General features: G+C 42.9%; 1 long non-coding RNA gene across 1 annotated transcript in view; it reads left to right on the top strand.

The window, feature by feature from the left end:
* LOC130600560 (uncharacterized) overlaps window positions 1-23,743 on the top strand; it is a 168,451-nt gene extending 144,708 nt beyond the window's left edge. The window contains exon 3 of the long non-coding RNA XR_008972482.1: window positions 23,130-23,743. This is a non-coding gene — a long non-coding RNA (uncharacterized LOC130600560). The remainder of the gene's footprint in view (window positions 1-23,129) is intronic.
* The last annotated feature ends 512 nt before the right edge of the window (window positions 23,744-24,255 follow it).

Here is a 24,255-nt window from a genome sequence, read left to right as displayed (position 1 = left end):
AGAGGTCCTCCTTCCCCTCTACTCTGCCCTCCTGGTAGGTGAGCTAAAGAGGGCATAAAGTAGTGCAGTCATGCACATTGTCTCTTCATATTTCTGGCTGTCAGCCTGTCCTCAGTGTTGACTGTGCTGCGTGAATGTGGTGCCAAGGTAGTTTCAGGATATGTGTACAGGTTGGTGATCTGTCCTGATCATCTGCCAAATGAGTAAATGCAGAATGCCATGCTAAAGCATGAGTTAATTGGGTATTACTGCTCATTTCTGTCTGTAGAGCTCCAAAACTTGAGCTATATGGTCCTCTTAGCATGGACATAGTAGTCTATCAACAGCACTAGAGTATGGTCTGAATCCATACTCCCATGGTAGTGTTAATGCACTCGGCTGCAAACAGGCTTTGGATTCAAGCTTAAAGGTGGGCTTTGGGTTCACAGATAAATCTGCTGGAAGGGTATAAGCATGGAAAGTGTCTTACTTATCCAACCAAACTAATGCACTAAACTGAGAACATCCCCTTGTTTAGTGGCAAGGACACTCATTACCATTTGCCTTGAACAGTAGTCACTTGGGAAAAATTGCTGTGTTATTTGATAAGCCTTTCTAAAAGGACTTATGCATGGTTCTATTATTAAAAAATCAGAAAGGCCTCCATGGCCACAGCTACAGTGTTGGGCCAAAGAACAGAAAAATATTATGTTGCAATGTACTCTGGTCAAACAATTCCAGCTCTGAAAGGGGTGCAGCGGGTGGTTTTAGTTTTAGATTTTTATTGAGCAGCCAGATTCCCTTTGTACCCTTGATTCATCCTTGTTACGTGATTCATCCTAATTGCATTTGTTAGTATTGTTGCAGATATACTGTACAAAATGTGCAAAGAAAGCTGGCTGGGGAGCTGGAGTGGCTGGCATCCTTAATGCAGGAAGACTAGCGCCTCTTTTCTCTTGGTGTCAAAAGACAGAATCCTGGTGCTATTTTAATGCTGCTTTTCATTATACAAGTTTCCTCTGCCCACCAACGAGGAAAGCATTAGTAGCAATTAGATAACTTGGATTAGTTGCACTTAGGGTTTTGGATCCACCCTACATTTCACCACCCCAAGAGCCACAACAGTGCATGGGCATGGTATGAATAATGAGGATGTTTCCCATTAGGGGAAGTGCTTTCCATTGTCATTGCAGCCACTCCCCTATTGTCTTCATGTCCACCAGGCATTTTGCAAAATTCTTTTCTTAAGACCTGTTTTGCATTAATGTGATTACCATAAAACCACCCATTCTTGCACCAGCTTTCTGGGAGGAAGCTTGTGCTGTAGGATTTCCATTAATTTTTCAAGGGTCTGCTATACTGCTGACCCTGTTAGAACACCTTTCTTTGGAAATACACTGAGACTTCATGTGAGCAAAAAAAACCCAAACCCAAAGCAGGTAATTTCTGACGCTTTGGCATTTTCCTTTACAAACCAGTTATAGAGATATTATTTCAGAGGCTTTTTGCATTAAAGCTGAGCTACAACCTGGCAATTTCTCATACACAGGCACTATTTCACCAGAGAGGTATCAACCAAAACATCTCTTCTTCCTTGTCTGCGGACATCAAATTGTGCCTCTGTTCCTTGTGTTAACTTCACTTGACTGTACTGTTTTCAGGGTTCAGGATCCCTAATCTACCTCCTTCTTGTTTTAATTATATATTTGAGATCCAGTTAAAAAAGTCTCCATATATGACGTCTGATATAATGGTGAGAAATACTATATGGCTCAAAGACACTGTAGGATAGGTCAGACAGATGGACATTGAGCAAAAGGGTTTATTGTCCCCACTTGATAGATGAGAAGTGGAGTTACTGAATGAAAAGGTGACATGATCAGGGTAGAGATTTAGCTGAGCTTTGAACAGTAAGCACCATTTTATAACTCTCTTTAAAACACTATAAGGCAACTAGGAAAATAGCTAGAGGAAGAAACAACAATGCATAGATGCTGTGGGATAAATCTTGCCCTTGTTTGCTTCATTCTCTCCCTTCCCCTGTAGATTTCAAACAGCACTCAGGAGCAAGCTTCTGTTATTAGGCAAAACTCTGATACTTCAGAAGGCAGTTTCCCCCCTTTCTGTGAGAAATGAAGGAATATGATAGTAGGAACCTAATTATGAGCGCTCTCCAAAAAACCTGGACTAGCTGATTTGCACTTAGCCCCTTTGATGGAAAGCACTGAACAGTATACTTGAGTTGTAATTATTATTATCAGTCACTCTTTACAGTGACAACAAATAATTATTTTTAAAAAGCATGAAAACAAAATTAACCCTTTCCTAAGGCATTGTCTCTACAAAGTGGCACAGTCTATTGTTGCAGTTACTCAGAATTCCAGTTGCAGAGCTGCTGATTTGGTTTTTTCTCCCCTTAAAATACCTTGGACTGAACTAAGAGTGCAGTTTTCAAGAGTGACTAATGATTTGGAATTCCTTAGCTCCAGCAGCTCAGAGTCCAGGTTTCAGAAGGATGTTGCTCAAGTGTTTGGGGTTTGTTTCAGCAACCAGGTTTTTTTTCAGATACTTCAGAAATGGGTACCAATTTCTGATGTGAGACTCTTGGCTTCAAAGTAAAATGATTCACTGAAATTTTAATAGAAATGTGTTTCAGGCATTAACAATGCCATGTCTTAGATTCACCCAGTCTCACGTTAAGTAAGAGCTATTGCTGTGGCATCAGGAGAATGGTCACTTCAGGCTTTCTGTAGGGCCATCGATTCAGCATTGCTCTACTGCCAGCCCAGGACTGCAGTTACCTCCTCTGTACACCGTGAGCCTGAGTCCCACCCTGACTTACAGTGTCCACTCATATTGTCTTGTTTTCCCTCAACCCTGAATGGTCACTGTACTCCAATGGATGGAGCCTGGGCACATGCTTTTCACTTTCCTGAGATATTGATCCACCAGGAGCACAATGAAAGCACAGAAGGGTGCAAGGAAAAGGCCAGATGTAGGAGACCAGAGAACACTCACCCCTGGTATGCAAACTCATTTCTATAGGCAGCAAGAGTGGAGCATGAATGTTAAAGCATGGTCTAGGACACTGGTTTGATTTACAGCTTGCTTTGTACATCTGTTCATGTTTTAAAACAGGCACAGATGTAGCTGGATGGCAGGGGGGGGCTGTAGCCCCTCTTTGGGGACTTCTCAGTACTGCCTTCAGCTCTAACTCATCCCCTTCATGGCTGGAGCTCCCAGCAGCCCTGTCACCTTATGCCTGGTGAAGTGTATTTCATCCCTCTTAACCCAGAGTCAACCATACCAGTATTTCTTTAGAAGCAAAAACAAAGATACAGGATCAGAAGCATGTATTTCTTTCAGCCTGAAAGATCTTACAACCTTTAAAACAAGAGGAAAATCTACAAACGCAACTGAGCATGGAGTAATCAAGTGCCTCTTTTCCATCTCTCCAGCTAGACAACTAGGAAGATGGGAAACCTGGGTCCCCTTATCTTCCTCAATCCCTCCTGAAAGAGCGTTGGAGCCTGGCAGTATCTCTGCTTGACATCTGTGGCTATGTGCTGGCATGAAACATTGCCCTTGTTAATGCATTGGGAATGTGGGGATACCATGGCCAAAACCTCTCAATAGGGGATGAGGCACGGCAGCCAGGGGAAAGACTACCAGAATCAATAAGCCCATGATTTTTAACCAGTTCAATATGCAGCCAGTGTCTGTAGGAAATCTGTTTGCAGTCATTCCTTATTAAAGACAAATGACAAGCTGTTTTCCAGGCGTAAACCTCTGCCTTTCTTCTCTAGAATGCTAAGACAATTATTTGTGTCTTTATATTTTTTTTCTCACGCTTTCTTTCCTTATCTCAAAGGGCTCTCCCACACACATGGAAACTCCTTATTTCCAACACATTTACAGTGGCAGGAGTTAATAAATAGAGTGTTGCACTATTCAATAAACACAAGCTCAAATGTGGGGAGGAGAGTTCAGTAGTGCTTTGATTCAAACCAAAGTGAAAGAAGAAAAGGCAGGGAAATTTGCAGTTTCAAAGCAGACCCATCTGTTGTTAGCTTGCCATGTTTCCCTGAGTGTTATGACAAAAGTGCAGTGATTATCCATGGAGTTTCCCAGGCCCCGCACATAAAGTGCAAGGTGCTGGGAAGCGAGCGCTAGAGGTGACACATTTAGCAGGAGCAGCAGATGAGCAAGAAAGAACAAATCACAAAAGGCATTTAACTTTCTGAAGTGATTGCTCTTAGGCTGGCTTTAAATACTCTAAGTAGCAGATTTGCTTGCCCCATTGCTAAGTGCCTAAATTAGGTCTGTGTCGACAGTCACTATCTCTGATAGATTTTGAACACTTGGATCTGTGAATTCAGCTTCCATTGGATGCTCGCGGAAGATCCTCACATTGATTGGGAAATTCTGCTTGTTCACTATGCTCTATTCAAGCTTTTTGTGAAAATCTGCAAATCCAGAAAGCTAAATGCCAAAAAAGACATAGATGCTCCCTTTCAGTCCCCAAAAACCATGGCAGGCAGACGGATCATAGCCATCTCCTGTTACATTTCAAAGAAAAGGAGGTTAAGAGGTGGGTGGTGTTATGCCAGGGCTGATCAGCTGGGTCTCAGCTGTACCAAGGCATTAGCATGTTGGCGCAGGAGGTGGACAGAACAACCATCACGCTTCTGGTTTTCACACCCTTTATATCTCTGTCAGTCTTTATAGCAGCTCTGACCCTCCTAAGAGGGCTGTTTTTAAAGCCCGTGATTCCTAGAGAAATGAGCTAGAAATCTGCATGAGCCAGGATACACCAGCCTCTTGACAGCTCAGTAGAGATCTCTTATGGCCAGCTCTGGTAGCCTCCTTTCAGTCGTGACAGTAATGATGGCATTGGTGGAAACTCCCTTCCACAACAACTGTATGGAGATGAGTGTTCTTCAGTGCTTTGTGCTTCAGTCTTCTCATGGTTTCTATTTGCTTTTCCCCGCAGTTATCTAGACCACACTAAAGGTGTCCCTGGTGCCATACCAGGGGATGGGTTGCTGCCGGTCACCAAGAGCTTTGTGACAAGGAGTGCAGAACACCAGGGAAGGTGTTAGAAGAATGCTACAACGATGGCATTTCTTGCACCTCTGAGATAAACTATTCACAACTATCAAGCAAAGGGCAGATTCTGATCTTTCCACCTACAGGAAGCAAAAGAGGTCACCAAAGCTCCCGTTAAAGGTACTGAAACAGTTAAAAGCAAATCTCTACCACCCAAATTGCAGTAGTGACACTAACCTGAGCTGCACTAACAATGGTATAATTAGACAGAACAAGAGCTTTGCCCAGGAACAAACACTTGTTTGCTTAACGCCAATTCTCCAGACCTTCCCGGTGGGTACTTAAGAGGCTTTTGTTGGAGCTGAATAGAGCCATCAGGACCTGTCCCTAGGAGAAACAATCTAGGTAATCACACCTGGCTCTGCAGAGTAAATTTGAGTCTGAAATGAGGCATGATTGCATGAGAAATGGACAGATAGACTTTTGATAGGAGGTATTCGTTTTCTTTTGTTTTAAATTTAGGACCAGCACATCATCTCAGTTGGATTATTCTTATGTTTTAAGAAGCTTGTATACATAATCACACTGCAACCATGACTGATTCATTCTACCTCCAGCTATTTCTTTTTAGTCTTGGGTTTTCTGGGCTTGGTAATCATTCCCTTTGTTTTACTTTACTTGCCATCAAATGGTGCTCTGGAGACTATTTCATAATCACTAGTGATTTCTCAGTGTGCAGAGGGGTGATGTATGCATAAGGAGACACACACAACAACCAGTAAACACTGAGCTTCTGCAAATCAGTGCATAATGGAAGACCAGCAGTGTGTATTTTAGTCTCTAACAAAAATGTCCAGAAGAAATGAGTTCTGGGGGAATACTTGCAATATTCTAACTCCATAGAAAGATAAACTTTCTTAGGCATGGCAGTGTTTCTGTTACTTTTTTTAAGAGCTAAAACCTGCACATGGACCTCTGAGTGGTAAAAGGCTTGAGGGGTGCAAGAGGGGCAGGACTGATGTGAACTCACCTTCCAGATACCCATGGATGATATCCACCCTCAAGACTTGGAAAAAGGGAAGTGAACACCTACCCCAGGGCTTGCTGAAGAATAAGTACTCTTGTAGACATTTCAGATAGGCTGCTAAAAGCAGACAGCAGCCATTTCTTGCCTTCAGTCTCCTTCCTACTCTCCATACGTCCACACCTACCCACGCAGGGAGGAGAATGTAAATCAAAAACTGAAGTGGTACAACAAGAACAGGTCTGTTTCTGCAGGGCTAGTGTGTTTTTTCTGAACAGTGCTATATACAGGGGCTGAGATTAAGGACAGTAATTGCATCATTCGCTTTCTGCCTTCTTATCTCTACATGTTCGTTTAAACATAGAGACAGTGTGCATACACAGGAAGACAAAAGCTTTTAACCTGTAATATCCTGACAGTGAGAATTATCAACACTGCTCAGAAAAAAAGATATAGAAATGCTACACCTGACAACCCAGTCATGAGCTGTGAAAGCAACTCTCAAATGACAGGATGAATAATCAAGTGGAATAAAGCAGATGGATGGAGGGATAGGCACACAGATAAGTAGATAAATGAGGGTCTGTATCTCCAGATGCAGTTAAGCAATTAACTCTCAAAGAAACCAAAAGGAGTAATTCAAGTTAATAGCTTAGAAGATCTAGAGTTTTTATCAATATGAAGAACTATAGTGAGATTTGGCATGAATTCCTCACCTTATTAAAGATAATAAGGTCCAGAGGTCCCTTATGGGGCCATCGCTTCGTTCATCATTCTGAGTCGCATATCTCAGTACTTTCCTGGCATTATAGGCTTTTCCAAAATTGATTGGCATTGACCATCTGGGCCAGATTTTCAAAGGAATTCTGTCTCCTTTGAGACAGGGAGCAGATTGCATGTCACAGTGCTCCTGGAGGGTATTGAGATGGTTTGAAGCTCTGACCACAATTGACACAAGAGAAGCAGCTGGTTGCCGAGCACTTACAAATGTGATTCAAAGTCCTTGCAAAAACCTGGATCAGGCATTTAGGGGTGCATGCAATCAACAGTATCTTTGGATTTGGGGATTTTTTTTACGAACACAGTTGTTACCACAAAGAAATATCTTCTTGATGTTATTTTTTGACATTGGTACCTGTATGCCTACCTCTCTGTGTGTCCAGTGAACAGCCTATTCACTCATTAGAGTGCAAGGGGCTTTTCTTGCAAGATCACCCTCAACTCTCACTTCTCGTCTTCATCCCAGTAAAAAGTAATAGGGCTAGTTGCAAGAAAAAACTTTGAACCAAGTGATTTTACCTGTTTACATCTATCTTAGATGAAGACCTAACCATAAGTAAGTTGAATTGTTTCTTTCTTCAAATTACTGGTTTACAGAGAATGGGGAAAAATTACATCTAGAGAGAAAGTGGGAGAAGGTTATTGGGGGTAGGAGAGAGAAAGGAAGGCAAGCTAGGCACAGAATGGGCCAGCTATTTTTCCTCTTTTCTTTCGAGCATTCCTGCCAATATGCTAGCTGTGCCATCTGGCATCCGTGATAAATTTGACTATGTGTAATTGCAAGCTGCAGAGCATTTTAGAGAGGCTGAAAATTTCTCTGTCTAGGTTCTTATGTAGCCATTATCACCGTAATCGTTGAATACAGGAAAGCAAAATTCTCTTTTTTCATACTCTCCTGGAATGAAAAGCTCTTCAGTCACTTACTGTCTTTTTCACTTCAGTTTGTTTCATTTGAACCACAAAGCAAAGGTGATGTTAGTTCCTTCCCCATCCTCAATGAATATTTAATGTAATTTTTAAACTATGATTTTAGAGAGACAAAGAACATAAAATTAATCTATTTCTAAACAAATTTTCCACCATAGATTTGTAAATGAGGCAAAAATTTTAAACTTTGCATTTACATTGCAACTTTTCTCCCTTTCTTTTGCTTCATGCTTTCTTTACACATTTCATTTTGAGCAATGAGCCTCCATCAGTCAATTTAACTCTTCTGTTTAACTGTTTAAGCTACTTTCTGCTTTTCATCTATTCATCTATTATTTTTACATTTCTGGAGTATGAGACTTTCTTTCATCAGTAAAGCAAAGCAGAAGCAGAGAACAAGTATTCAAAGGAGGCCTTGTCAAATCCTGTTCCGTATGTGCGGTTGCTGCTATTTTTTACTTCCTAGAATTTACATTTACCCAGACAAAAGATAAAGACTTTATATTAATGATTAGGTTAGGTGAAGGAGGCAGGTGGGATGCCATTTAGGGATTCCTGAACCCTAGAGAAGAGCTGGACCCTACAGAGCTCTTGCATGCTTTACAGCTACCTGGGGATGCTCTAATTTACACTGTTTGGCCATGACCCCTATTGGATCATCGACCAGCTCTGTGCTCTTAGAGCACACTGGGCTCAGGTCATGCCCCTCCCCATCCCAGCACACTTCTCTGCAACGGAGTTAAGTGGATAGTAGTGAACATATTAGTTCTGCACCACCTGCCATTCTCTGCTATGCCAGCAAAATTATCACTGAACTGGCTCTGGATGCCTTCCAGGTCTTGTGGGCAAAAGGGCAGTACACCAGGGAAACTGTGCCATCCCAGGACACAGCACACAGACAAACTACAGCATGCTGCTTTATGAACAACCAGAAAGCTTTTGCACTGCTCCACTGACCCTGTTCCCTTTGCAATTCCCTCTCCATATTACAGGAGCACAGGGGTGGGGATGCTTCTGTGTCACATAGTCCATTTGCTTCTTTCTATACATGGAACAAAACTAACCGTGATCTCAGTCCTGTGAATGTATTTGCTGATGTGTTCCTGCTGACCTCACATGTGTGTGAATCCTGAGCTGGAGCTGAAAAGAAAATTCAGCCTGAACATGGGGATTTTTCATGAGTGAAATAAAGAGCGTGTGAGACAGAAGCTGTGTGTAGACTGTCTAAAGTAACAATGGGAGAAAGGAAAATTAAACGTATGTAGTGCAAATAACAGGATACCCAGGGAGGAGGGATGCATCAGCAGCAGGTCTATAACTGCCTGGTTGTTACTATGCCAGAAATGTTCCCGCACCAGCAGATCGCAGCCAGCCTCTCACCTCTGTCTGCCAAAGTGCTTGCCTGGTTGCTCATTAGCTTATTTCCGTGAAGGGAGCTGAGCGACTTTAAATAGTAGATCACTGCTAGCTTAAATTGTTTGATTGAAGGTCATTAAGGAGTGACCACACACCAGAAGCTCAGCCGCAGCCGAAGGGCAGTGAGAACCAGGTGGCAGATGGTGGAACACTTTCCAGCCTCACAGTTGGTGCCAGAAGACAACCTGTGTCCACAGCGTCAGTCCCAACCGCTCAGAGAGGTGGTTCATATCCAGGGCTGCATTTATTCCAATCCTTCCTTTAATATCTTAATGGATCAACCCTTATCTGCTTTCTCAGTGTTAATATGCAGAGAAACAAACAGCAAACATCTTGCTATGAAATAATTTGTGTGCTGAAGAGAAAAAAAACTGAGAAGGAAGGAGGGCTATTTTTTCCAGGGAAGCAAAGACTGTTGTGAGCTCAGGAAAAAGTAAAGGAGCAATGAAGCCAAATCAGGTGCACCAAGCAGCGTGGAGTAAATTAAGTAACAGCTTTGCACGTGCACACACCTCTTTGGATTTTGATCCTGGAGCTGCAAGGGACTGTACAGGACAGCACAGCTGGGTAATAGCAGCTGCTGCGTCAACTCTGAGCACTCTTCCAAATACCTAAAGAAAAAGGTGTGATAATTGTGTGGAGCTGACCACAAACTAATGTGTGAAGTCCACAGCTGTACCTGGCTGCTCAGGCAAAGGCCCATGGACATGAGCATCGCAGGAAGCACTCGGGCTCTTAGCTGCGTCTGTGAAGGCATACGTTTTAAGTGCGGGATGTGTAGCTCCTGTTCCTGAAGTCTCTTAGCGAACCCTTAGCCTTGGGGAACACACTCAGAAATCATCACACAACCTTTGTGGGGAAAAATTCAGTATCTAGTTCAAACAATGTCACTGTCTCCCTGCTGATAAAACAGACACAGAAGTCAGGACTGGTTTAACAACCTCCTTTCTCAGAAGTTCCCAACCATCAAATTTCAAGGGTTGCTCCTTTGATCTTGGGAGCACTAGAAAGATGTTTTTCTTTCTTCTTTCCCTTTCCTTTTTTATTTTAATTTCACTAGCATGCCATGGCACAGTACCTAACCCTGTGTAGCTCAGAAGACTTCTGCTGCTCTGGTCTGCTTTTGTTTCTAGCTAGTCTCTAATTATTCTGGTCTTGCAGAGGAAGGAAGGGAAAAGGAGGATGGAAATGTCGCAGCTTAAGCATTTCACTAAGTGAAAATGAGAAAGCTAAGAGGAAAAAAGAAATTGGTACAGTTTGTAATTGTTTTTGTTCTTCAATCACTCAGGAAATAAATTGCAGTAGGAAAAAAACCCCCAACAATAAAGTGTCTTTGAACATCCAAAGCAGGAAAGAACCAATAAAGGCACTGCATTTCTTTGAAAATCAGCACCTTTTCCTCAGCGCATTTCCACTCCTTCTCATTAGTTCATATAACTCTTGTAACGCTAATTCATTAGCCTCTTCCAAGATTATTTCCCTCCAAACAGCTGCTGAGAAAATAGAAATAATCTCCTGTTGCTGATTGAGCCCGTGATTGCGACTGCCAACAATACGTCTCCTGTCGGCGCCGTGGGGAGATGCCAGGTCTCAGCCCCGGGTGGCTGTTTGATGTTGAGGAGAACAGAGGGAATGAGGGCAGGAAACCTGATTTGGGCTGATTTTTACGGCTCGCATTTATTTCATATGTAATTGGCAGCCGTGATTTAAGGGGGAATCTGTCTTTGACTGGAAGCACAGAACAGTCTCTTCTGACAGTACTGGAAATGGTTTCTCAGGGGTGAGGTTTAAAAAGATCCTAGGCAGTGGGGGGCGGGATGGGGGGGCAGGTTCCCCTCTTTTTCTCCATTCACCAGCATCTCCCAGCTGCAAAAACTGTGGGTATCATTTTGGTACCTGGGAGATGGCTATTTCCCAGTGGCTATTTCTCAGTCCCTCTGTGTCCCTCTTACCTTGGGAGGCTTTGGTCTCAGGTAGGCAGCTCATTTGCAGTCAAGGTGAGGTTATCTGGTGGTTTGCATCCACCTTCAGTTAATGCAAATCAGAAGAAGAGAGAAGATTAAAAATGCTGTCTTTATAGTTTTTTTCTTTCTCCTCTTTCCAAAGACATGAAAGTAAAATCAAAAAGCCAGGTTTGTTCAAAGCCATGTCCAACCTGGCCTTGAGCACTACTAGGGATGGGGCATCCATAGCTACTGTGAGCAACCTGTGCCAGGGCCTCACCAACCTCACAGGGAAGAACTTCTGCCTAACATCTAATATAAATCTGTCCTCTTCCCGTGTGCTCACAGATCTCCCATTGCATACGCTGGCTCCTCCACCACAGAGACTGCGTGCAGCAGCCCAGACACTAGCCGGTGTTGCACAGGGCTGGGTAACACAGGTGGCTTAGCATGAGGGAGTACAGCCCTTATTCTCAGGAGGGATGGGAAATGTTTCTATGCAACCATCTTTCACTTTTCTAACCCATCTTCTTGCCTTCTTCATGATGAGCTCATCCGAATCCAAGCAACATGTAGGGATCTTGTGGCTCTGTAAATGCCAAGAGCTTTTTATTCCACATTTGCCAGCCCTTCACAGGTTTTCTGGTGCATCAGTGCATTTTGCAAAGCTGTTTCCAGCTCTTTTCTGGCTGTTGCAGAACACAAGACAAATTATCAAGGATTCAAAATAGCACAAAAGGTGTCACTTGATACTTATTAGTCAGCCAGATATTTCATTATGATACCACATATCTTCTACTATTTAAGGAAGCAGAAACATACACGTTCATATTTGCAAGCTTTTTCAGACACATACCAAATAACCCAATGACCAGAGGATCCAAGCACTTGACTACCTTCCTTCCCTCCACCCCACTGTCCGTTTATCCCCTGCCTCCCCAAAAAGATAAAAATAACCCAACATATGAGCTGCAATTTGATGCGAGGTTTCCAGCAGCTATGGGGATGTGCAGAAGGAAGGCAGCCAGGTAGCCTAGCAACAGGGTGCAGCTATTTGAGCCTGGTCCAGACAAAAAGCAGAGGAGGGCTGATTTTCCTGGGGATGACAGCAATAGCAGGATGAGGGAGAGTTCTCCCTTCATGTCCCAAAAGCAGGCAGCATCCAGGGTTGCGCTAGCATTTACATCGCTACCTTGCTGCTGGTTCTATGGGGCAGAAGGGCTTGCAGGTTATCTGCCTGAATCTCGGAGAGCTAATAATGTACCACTTGCATGAGTGGGGTGGAAAGCAAGACCTGAAAGGTGTTAGGACTGGGGAGGAGAGAGTTACACCTTCAGAAAAATGCCTGTGTCATCAGAGCATCTTATAATGGTCCCTGTATGCTCTGTGTTACCAGGACAATTTGTTTCTAATTGCATCCCTCACACACAGAGCAAAAATTCACATGATGACTAGAGGGAATCGTCTGCAATTTATGGTTTTAGCCTGCATCCTTGCAACGCCATGGGGCTTTTGTTGGAAGCTTCAGCGGTGCTTCGTCAAGCCCTGGCATCGCATCCTGACAGGGCTGCCCTTTCAAACTGACTGCATGGCAACTCTTCAGTGTCCCTTAAATCACACCTGGCCCTTCTTTTAAATGATGGGCTCTTCAAGCCTGCAGCAAAGGCAGCATTTCCTACCACCTCAGCCTGAGCAACAGGTGAGGGCTGGAGCCTTTCCAGTGATTCTGACTGGTGGCTGTTAGCTGCTTCATCCCACCAGGTTTCAGTTCTGCTGTTTGTGAAGAACAATGATGCTTCCCTTCATGAGGCATTCTGTGAGCTAGACACAGCTCCTATAAAACACCTATAAAAATGCAAAGCATGGCTATGATTTATTTAACAGCTTTTCCACCCTCGTCCTCAGCCTCTTCATTACTAAGATTGACAACTCTTCTGAATGCAGAAGCAGACAACATGTGGGTTTCCTGAAATGAGCCCGAGCTCCCCCCCCCGCAGGGAGAATGCAGGTTGGCTCCGAGGCAACAGGAAAGGAGGACTCTGCTGGGAAGGAGCTTTGGCACATTAGCAAAGGGATGCCCCGATTCAAATGAGGCACCTTTGTCCCAGGGTATAATTCTGTGTGCAGGAGGGCAGCAGCTGGAATTAGCAGACATGCTGGCACAGCTCATTCCTTGTGACTGCAAGGCACAGCCTAGCACAAACCGCAACCCAAATCTGTTGCAAGAGGGAGGGACATGGACAGAGAGGCACCATGAGAGCAGGACAAACCTTGACATGACAGTGGATTTCAAACCAAGGAGAGGGGTCTCTTTTCTAGACAGATTGGTCAATTTATCATTTTCATTGTCAATTAAAGTAGCCTGCTGAGGGGGAGACTTCACTGTCAGGATCAATAAGGGACCTTCTTTCCTTTCCATCCTTACTGTGACCAGTTTTACTCTCATCTAAATGCAAATCTATTACCAGGCTATAAATAAAAGTCTCAAATAAAAGGGGCAAGAGAAGTCCATGGACTTGTATATACAGGTGACTGCTTCCCTAAAGCCAACGCTATTAATAATGCCCCGCATCAGCCAGCGTACTTTGGAGCTGAATCCTGCTGAACAGGATGAGAGGTATTTTAAATGATCTATACACTCCTCAGCAGGGACTTCCTTGCATTGATCTGTAAAGATGGGCATTTCATTTCCATAATTTGTCTCCAGTAGGTTTCTCTCCGAGTTCTCTAGATGTATTTGCAATCGGCACTCATTTGTATTTCAAAATGCTTTTCAACCCAGACAGGAGAATTTGTAAAAGGCTTATATATGTGTGTATGTGTGTTTTGTGAAAGGCTTTATCTGAAGTCTTTCAATGCAGGCTATTATTTTAAAGTTAAGCATCTGGATAAATACCTTTTCTTCACTTTATTGCTAATATAGAAGACCAGGCTCTTATGGACACATGACATTCCCTAGGACATAAGCAGGGGATACTGCTGTGTGATATGTTGTCCTTCCATTCATACCAAGACCCCAGCACTCATCTGCGCATCTCTTTTCTTCCCTTCTTCCCCAACATCTCCTCTCTGCTACTGCTGAACAAAACTGATGCAATTCTCCACACAGATAGCCACTCCTGTAGCCTTGAGAGCAGCACTGACTGAAAAAACAAACTCACCTCTTCTGACCTGTAGAATGGCTTCACATATTTCATAAGAAAAGCCCAAAAAGCAGTGAAGCAGGTAACTCTGCAGTATGTTTCACCCTGATTTAACATCAGATTTTAGGTCTGAAATGTCATCAAGTTAAGCATATAATGATAAAGCTAGGTCCCATGGCAGAAAAGCATTTAAGCATGCACTTTAATTTAAGCATATGAATAATCTTACTGGCTGTGTATGGAAATAAAATTTCAGAAAGAAATGTAATCATGATATCCATGAGAAAGTACCAGCCAAAAATGTTAGTGTTACTGAGTTAGTAGCCCAAAGTATTAGCGTGTAAACAAATCAGGAAATTGCATACATAAATCATTATCTTAAGCCTTTATAGGGGAAATTATTCAAGTACAGATGCAACTGCAGCAACTACATGAGCACCTTGCTCCTGCCAATGTGTCTGAGTGAGCTAAAAATCCAGGTGTTTTACCTTTTACTTGTTATACCAACATCAGCACAGATACCCAAAGTGATGTCTACACGTCCCTTGCTGGCCATTCGCTTCTGCTGCAGCACATCCTGAAGTCTTAAGTAAAACTGCAGCTTCATTCCCAGGGGACAGAGACTGAAATGCAATTTCAGTAGTTTGTCTTTTCCATATTTGTTGCTTCAGCAGTCTGTCTGTCAAGTCTCTGCAAGGCTGGTTCTGCAGTTTAAGGAAGATTTGGAGGCTCTCTGCCTCATCCCCCTCCCAAAAAGGGGCCCAGAGTTGCGTGATGAATCTCCTCTTTCTATACCAGGAATGTCACCTGAAGTGGGGAGAAACCCCCACTGGTTTCTTCAGCACAGCCCCTTCTCTGACTCACTGAAGAGCTGCCCTGTGTTTCAATGCTGCTACACCTACAGCATCACCAAGCCCCATGGAGGACCCTGCTCTTGTCCTGATCTCACCCACAGCCAACACCAATGCACAGGGAGTTAATCTGGAGGGTTTTAACGTTCGCCCTCCATCATGCTAGATTTGCTCTCTGGCTTTGTTTTCTAAGCCCTTGTTTAGCAGCATCACTTCTCCATCCTTTAGTCACTTGCCTGATAAAGCCGTCCCAAGCCCCATCATATGCTCAGTTCTCTGACACACAGATTAACCAACAGCTACAAATAAATGCACCAGCTTTGCTTTTCTGGAAGGGATTAGTGTGCTTCCAGAAGAATGTCAAATCCATGAGCCGGCCCCTTTGTTCTGCTCCACTTCATACACATGTGTTTTTGTAGAGCCTTATAAAAAAGAAATGAAAAAAGGGGTTTGGAGGGGAAGAGACAGATTGCTTTGCTGTTGCCTGGCATTATCTCTCCTTGACTTTATCAGGGATGGAGAGGATGCAGCAGTGTCAAAGCAACTGGATTCTCTGGATGGTGCAGCCATTCTCTATGCTGCGAGTCAGATGTTAATAATTATTTAGCAGTTGAGTGTGCAGAGGGGGGAAATTGAATTTACATGCATCACTACAGTGGCCTTTAAAAGTCTTAGCATGAAAAATGCATGACTGCCCATGCATTATTTATTTGGAAATGAACAGAATTTCTCAAATATCAGACTTGCAGGTCAAGATGGACAAATTTGCCAGAATTAAGCATCATCTCTGTCAGCCCAGTAGCAGATATGAAGGGGAATGGTGCTTCAACATGTAAGGCATTGCTGCTTTGTTGCATAAATCTGGCTTTAGAAGCACGTGCAATGTTTACCCTGACCAGAACTCCCTTGCCAGCCTATGTTTAGCAGAAGAGAGTCATGTTGTTCCGTTCATCATGGATTCAGACTGGGTTCACTCCCTCTTTCCACAATGAAAAGCCTTTTAACGTTAAGTATCTGTGGCAGAATCTACTTGTTTTGATCCATTTGTTCCAGGTTTTCTTGTGTTTATTCTGTCATCAGCAAGGCAGCTTGAATACAACCTTGAGGCTCTCAGTTGACAAATGTCCCACAAATTCTCTCCATCTCTCTCTTTTTGCCTTTCCAATTGTAATTCTTGTTTGAAAATAATTTTGTGCAGTCTCTAGTCCAGCTGTCTCCAGAATACCAATGAAGTACATCTGAGGCAGCAATTCCATTTTCGCTAGCTGGCCTCATCTAGTATTAGGCAGTGTGCAGACCCTACCAAATACATACTTCGCTCTCTATATGCACAGGCATCCATTCATTGCTCCCAGCATGCCAGTACCCCTACAGACCAAACTTCTAAGTAAAATCATTGTTGCCTGACAGTGCATCCCAGTGGCTAGGGAAGAGCTGGACCATGGAAGGTGGGATAGCTCTGTGTGCAGAGCACCCAGCTCCAAGCTCCAGCCCAGCATTACCAAACCGTGTTAGCTAATGAATGGGGAAACATCTGGTCACTCTGTGGGCTCTCATTCTGGAAAGATAAATCAGAAATGTCTGGAGTTCTTTCTCTGTCATGACTAGAAAGCCATGAAGACAGACACACATAATTCTTTTGTGCAGCCTAACATCTTATTAGAAAGAAGCACGTTTAACTTTTGGGAAGGTCTCTTTACCAAGTCAGTTAACCCATTTGCCTTTGAACTCTACTGGGGACATTCTTGACTTAGGAGGGGTGAGCTACAAGGTTTGAAGTCTAATAAATATCTACCTATTATTCAGCGATGGGAGGAACAGATCTGCAATCACTATATTTTCCTTGCATATATTGAGTTTTGAGAGAAGTGCCTCTCTGTTCCTGCTGCTCCAGGGAGTGTCCCCCAGTGGGATACTGTTGAACAGGGCAGAGAGACCCAAGCCACCCCAGCAGGACCTAACAGAGACAAATGGCCTGGGGGCATGAGGAGGGAGAAGGATATGAAAGGGGATGAGCTGAATGGAAATCATCACAATTTCCATGGCAAGAGCCAAGCAGGGCAGAAAAGCAAAAAAAAGCAGCTGGAGAGTGAAATGGAGACAAAGAGATTTGGGGAAAGGAGAGGCTACTAAGTGCAGGCTGGAAGAGCATAGCCCTTCTTTCTTTGGCTCACACCCATCACATGTGGGGACATAGGGCTTGGGGGATAGATATGTCACAGGAAGGAACAGCAAACGCCTTGTGTCCTCCCACTCTGCCCCTTCTTTGTGCAGGGGGGTTCGTATCATGAACTCTAGTTCTGCACTCAGGAAATAAAAATAAGGTTGTACGACACAGGCGCGACCCCTGCCACGTGCCAAGCTTGGTACACTGTTATTCCTCTGTAAGGTCAGAAAAATGTTCCTCACCACCCTCCCCCTCAGAAGTGCCGTAAGTGCATAATACACATCCTACAAGTACAGAAGCATCTCAGGAGCAATCTGCTCTGGAGCTTGCTGGAAAATTGCTGTTTGCTGTAATGGTACCCATGGGAGCACTGCTCTCTAATATTTGTTTAAAGCAGACTGGTAAAAGTAAAGTAATGCCCTTACTTTCTGAATGAAGGCTGGTCCCCGCAACATTGGGCAAAATTGAGTTGCTGAAAAAAATAGCAACGAATTCCCCTGCTCTAGAGTGAAGGATCCTAATCCAATCAAAGCATACAGATAGAGGAGTGAAGCTTATATAGGATGCAAATGACGTCTACAGTTGTTATTGGGTATGATGCTTATAGCAGAGTTGACTGCCTAAACCTGAGCTGGGGTTTGGCTTGTTTTGTTGCCTGGTTAGGATTTTGTTTGTTTGTTTTTAAAACAGATGCATGATCTTATGAGAACCTCTGAAGAGAGAGAAAATATCTGCAGTGGCAGCAGCCAAAGCCTAGATGAGTAGAAGCACTTTTAGCGTCTCAAGCTCTAAATGCCTTTAGGAAGCACTCCGGTGGGAAAGCGCTGCCAAGGTAATATCACTTGACATGCACGAACTTCTATAATGAAGCCGGTGGGAGAAAGAGGAATATAGGACTGCCTGAGATAAGCTAGAGGCACTGAGTGTCTGCCTGCCTCATGCATATAGTGTTAGTGAGTGGATGGGGTGATGGGAAGGATGTTGCTCCACCGTTCACACCTCCCAGCAAAGGGTCAGGGAAGCCTGAGCAGCCTCTACTGCTCTTCATCCACCTCCCAGTATCAAGCAAATAATAATCCCCCATGCCTAAGATACCTCCTTTTACTCTGAGGCTGCTGCTTTTCCACGCCCATTCCTCTGCTTCGTAACAGTCAGTTTGATGAAGGTGACATAGCTCATCCACAGAAACATTTTTTTCTTTTCCATTGAATTTGCTCAATGTCTGACTCTCCTTTTGTACAGCTGCACACTTAGAAGGTCTCACCGAAGCCTGAGCATGTCTACCCTCACTCATACAAAGTGGTGTCTTTTTATACAAGGTCCCTCAGTAGCACTCTAGCCCTTCTCTGCCTTAATAACAGCAGCAAAACTCAGCCCTGGAAATCTCCCATGCAAGGAAATAACCATGTGTGAATCTTAGCATTAATGTTTGTGAAGTGCTTTGAGATCCCAGCAGGGAAATTGCATTACAGTGAAATACAAAGCTACACAGATCCCTACAACCTTGCAAGCAATCACCAAGTGATCTGAGAGGCATTTTGTTCTTCCCCAGCCTCTTAGTTTATCTGTGCAAACTATGGTTCACTCGGTACAAGATCATCTTCAGTTCAGTTGTAAGGAATATCTTCATACCACTTCCAGGCAGGAAGAGGGCAGATAATAGATTATAATGCAGAATCTTTTGTTGCTCAAGTCATATTTATCATTAATTCAGCTGCCGTTTACAGATGCAAAGAGAGAACTAAAGTGACTGTCCTTAAAAAATATATTGCTTGAAATAATTCTGGTCATTGTTGTTCCTATTGCACACTGTTGTGTTCATTGTTATCAGAGTGGCTCTGTGAAATTGCCATGGATGTACGAGGCTATTTTCATAATTCACTTTTGACACGCACTCTGGACTGCTGCTTTTACAGTGGACTTTTGCTGCTTGCATTTAATCATTTGGGTTGTATATTGCTTTCTCTGCATTCTTATCACAACAAGCAATCATCCCAGAGCAGGAATATATCTCTCCTGAATTCGGGACTTCTGCACACTCCAAGCAGGTGTGGATTCATGAATTCTCGATGTGCCTTGATTTATCCTTATGGACTGCAACCATTTTAGAAGCATTCAGTGTTGCATACAGAGCTTACCCTGGTTTCTTTCAGAGCTGTGTTTTATTAGGTTACAGTGAATCACAAAATCCTGAAAACCAGCTTTTGGGGGAAAGATTTCTTACAGCACTTTGTAATTTCTGTAACAACTTCCATATGGATGTCTCTAAATGTACACTAACAAATGAGGTTTGTGGCACTCCTTGGAGGTGTTTAAATATTATTATTCTCATTTTACGGGTAGGGAATTTAAATAATGAGGAGGAGAGGCGACCTATCTAAGGTTGTGCTGTAAGTACATTGGAGAAGATAGAGTAACATGAAATCAAATATAGCTCTGACTTACTAAATCTCACTTCATTAATTTGAGCTACAAATGATGCATCCTTCTTATGCAGAGGGCTGTACATTAATGTACCACCACTGGGGCTTTTTTCTGAGGATCAAAAGGGCTATGAGCCATGTTGACCTTGGTTGGAGTTCTACGCCTTGCCTGCTGAGTGGCTGGAAACACAGAAAAGAGTTTTCTTTATTTGAAAGTGTAATTTCTAATGTTAAAAAAAAAAAAAAAAAAAAGCCCTTAGTCATTCCAAAAATGTTTCTTTCGTCCATTTCAAGAAACGGATGTGCCTCTGCTGCCCTGGAGATCTCTGGCAATGAAAAGCTGGGGCTACCTGCACACATGGCCTTTTGAACTCTGCATAGCTGAACACTTGTTTATGTCCCTGCAACCAGAGTGAATTAGCTGACTTGAATTTCAGAGCTATTCCTTTTGTGTCCACCTCTTACTAACCTTTAATTATGCCTTCATGCTCACTCTCACAGGCCCTGTAATTGACCACAAATTTAGTTGTGTGGCCCAAATCAAAAGCAAAGGCACATAACTATATTAAGTTCAATTATCCTGTGCTACAGTTCCCCTGCAAAGTGAGCTGCTTCTGGTAGACCTTATTATTAGACAGGCGGTTATTCAGTGCTAAAGTCGCTTTAGTTGTGCTTTTTCCTCAAAATAACACTAACGGGTCATCAGCATCACAGAGGATTGTAGCGTTGGAGACAATAAGGCAGCCAAATCTCATTGCATGCCTGTGATCAGGGCCTGAAATTCATTAAAAACAAGTAGTTGATGGTGGACTACGGTTTTATCTACTTTACAGCCAGTTCTTTTGGATGGTCTAACATCTGAGCCTATCAAAGTTTTGCAATGTTAATTAAGTCATCTAATGCCCTGTTGAATTAATATGCATTTCACAAATGAAAATGGAGCCCTCAAAATTCAGTTTGTCTAAAGCAAGTCTGAGCATTAGTGGCAAAGGATCATAAAAGCTAGAGAGGGCAAAAGACTGTAAGAACATTGAGTCACTCTTCTTTTGATGGAGGATAATTCTTAAAGAAGAATAGGCTAATGTGCAGTAGAGGTTTTAAAATACCATTAAAAAAAATAGAAAAGTCTTAGGGACATTTTTGCATGGTTCTAACTAGGAAATCAATCTGTTCCCTTGTTTTATATCTAAGAAAGTGCCATAGAAATAAAACATCTATATAAACATGGGGAACTGTGTCAGGTAGAGTGATTAGGGAACTTCTTGTTATGTGAAAGATGAATCCTACCTTCCAAATAGCAGTAGAGATTTCAGCAGCTAGCAGGGGATTTCTGAATTGCACGAAGTTTTCACAGCTGAGTTTCCCAAGGAACAGCCAAATTGATATAGGTCCTTGTATTGAACAGAAACAATCAAGCAAACCAAAACCCCCAGAGCTGATGTTTTTCCTCCCCAGTAAGCCACATGAAGCAAGGAAGTTGTACACGCACTTGACTCTGGGTGAGTGAATGGTACATACTGGAGCCAGGTGAGGGATGGTGGTCCTTGCCAAATTGGGATCAATTACCAGTTTGCACCTATTACAGACATTCTTCATCTCTGCTGTCTTTTCAGATAGGTAGCTGTTGCTGGGAGTCAGAGATGCTTCTGCTGTTTGTTAAAAGCTATTGCGGTGTGTGGCCAAGCAGTGCTTTTTGTATATCAGCTAGAAGCACCTGCAAGGTACAGCTGTATTTCCCACTGCACACCATTTTGCTGTGCTGTGAAGTATCACTCAGATTTATTTTTTTTAATAAACATCACACGTATGGAAAAAAACGCACATGGAAAATGTTGCTGTTTTCATTGACACAGCCTAATGCAGTGACTTTAAAGAGAGAGATAAGGAAATTGTATCACTATGTCAAAACTGAATTTGGTAATGGAATCAGAAAATAATCGCAGTTTAAGAGAGAAATGCTTCAAATTCCAAGAATAAAGGGCATCTTATTATGAGCTGAAGGTCTATGAATAATCCATTATCTGGAATCTGCAGAGGATTCAATAGGAAAGACATTTTTGTATTTCCTTTATACTTGCTGGAATTCAATTTTATTTTGTATTCTTCTTTAACTTTAAAATATTGATGTTTACATCACTACTACACCAAGGTGCCAAGGCTGGTAATGGGAAGACATTGGACTGCAGCTAACATGAAAATTAGGAGAAAAACAAGTTCTCCTTTAGGAGATTTATGGCTCCCAGTGGTTTTGTGATGTGAGGTGGCTTGTACTGCTTGAGAAAGAATCTTATGTTTTTACAGCTCAGGATGTGAATCCATTTTGGATTTTAGACCTTGACAAAAACAGTCTTGCACTTTCTTCTTAATTTCCGTACAGTCAATGTTTTTGGTCAGGATAGTCCCTGAATCTGCAGTGCTAGGAAGTGTCATCTGTCTGTCAGAACTTGAGTAATTAAATTGTGTGATACATATCAAACCTCCCAACCTGCCAACTGCTGCCAGGAGGCTCAGCCACACCGCAGGCAGGATATATCCCCACATTACTGGAGTTAACCCCAGACACAACACAGTAGTCTGAGCATGAACTCATGCTCCTGACTTTCCAAAGGACCCTGTTGCAGGGGGCTAAGCCCAGCAAAAAGGAGGCAGCCCCCAAGGACCTACAGCCAGCAGGCACAACCAGCCCCCAGGTGAACACTTCCTAACCCTAAACCTGAGCAACTGTGGGAGTAGAGCATATCAGTTCACCTCATCTTGATTTAAAGCCAGGATTTCTGGACTCTTGATCACTTGTTCCAATGGTAAAGTGGTTTTGCTGTTAAAAAAGAAATAAATAATTTAAATAATCTTATTTCTAATTTAACCTTTTCTGAATTCAACTTCCAGCAATTTAATACCTTTGACTTTTAGAATAAACCCTTTTGTATTAAATGTTCTTCCTATGTAGGTACCCACAAACTGTGATTAAATTGTTTCTTAATCTTCTTTCAATAAGCTTAATTGAACATCATAGTATAGTTGAATCTCCCAAAAAGGACCACCTATCAATAACTGATTTTCCAAAGAATCTTAAAGCCACAAGAACAAAATGTCCCAGTTCTTCCCTCCTCTATTTTTCTTCTTGTCTCTATTAAAACCAAAATATGTGGCAAGCAAACTGTCTTCTGCATGTGTAGTTGAAGCTCCTTTCCAAGGCAAGCTGATGATAATGACAAATCAAAATATTAAAAGTCCTCCACGGTGCCAGGGAGCTCTTGGCACTGAATTCAAAATGAATCTGAATAATGAAAGCAATTTAATAAATTCTGAGATATGTCGATAGGAGATATCCTCCAAGATATCTTCGTAGAGCTATTAAATGCTACCTGGTTATCTATTATCACTTTCACAAATTATAATTGCTTTTCCCTCTTTATGGCTGTTTTAGGAGATTGCTATTCCTCTTCCACAGCAGCAGGCGAGCTCTTTGCCGTGTGCTCCCCCTCCTCACTGCCAGCCGATGCTGCCTGTGGGCCAGCAGAGAGGAGGGAGCATCTTCCCCAATCCAAGAGGAATCTACTGGAGATGTTCCCACGCTGAGGTGTCCTCTGGCTGCTCACCTCATACCCCCAACACCTGCCCACCTCTTCCTGGAGTTCCTTGGACCAGGGACCATTCACCTGGCTGCATTGTCAGAGAGGAGTTAACAGTTTCTGGCAAATGCAAGGGCCAGGAATAGAGCTGCAATTACTGTGTTATTTCAAGCTTTGTAATCTGATGGGAGCTAACGCCTGTTATTTTACGTTCAGTTTCCTCCTATGGAGTCAAGGACTAGGAGGTGCTTTCTTCTTTTCCCTGGTGAGATCTTTGCAAAACTCTCTCTTTTCCTGTTCACACTGCAAGCAACACCAAGCCATCAAACGCTAGGTGCTCCTGCCTCTGTGTAATCCTAGGTTAAATGCACAATGTGATCTAAGGGGATGTAAACAGATGTCCCTCCGGTGCAGCAAGAGTTTCTATTCCCAAGGCAACTACAAAGCTCAGCATATTACAGTTTCCAAAATCATCAGACATTTTACTGATGCCTCAGAAATAGGGGTATCTACCCAGCAGCCTGCTCACCTGTACCACTGATAACCAATCCCACACTGCATTGCTTAAGACGCTTGCAGAATAAACACTACAAGAAAGTCCCCAGCCCAGCTGGGGGTCTCTGATGAATACAGCTGGTGCAGTCATCTCCTGGTAGAAGACTTCTCAATATTTTTTTATTATTTTTTTTTTTTATTTTAAAAGGAGTGCAGTACAAGCGATGTTTCAAACAGGAAATTTGGGATGTCCCTCCACAGTTGCCTTGTGCACTCCTTGGCAGTACTGTGAAACACTACCAGCGACAAATGAGAAACGCAGAAAATGAGCAATGGTGAGCTAAAGCTTGAGTGTCAACTTTGCTTTGTCATTTCTTCCACTGCCTTTGTCAGTCATTTTGCCAAGGTGTCAAAAGCTACAGCATTAATGTGTATGTGGAGTTACACCCCATCTTACGTGTGTATGTCTGATTTGAACACATTCGC

Source organism: Pezoporus wallicus, unplaced genomic scaffold (assembly GCF_028554395.1).
Source record: "Pezoporus wallicus isolate ANWC-B61680 ecotype Strahan unplaced genomic scaffold, APGP_CSIRO_Pwel_v1 contig_6354, whole genome shotgun sequence".
NCBI lineage: Eukaryota > Metazoa > Chordata > Aves > Psittaciformes > Psittacidae > Pezoporus > Pezoporus wallicus.
This window is presented reverse-complemented; position numbering and strand designations above follow the sequence as displayed.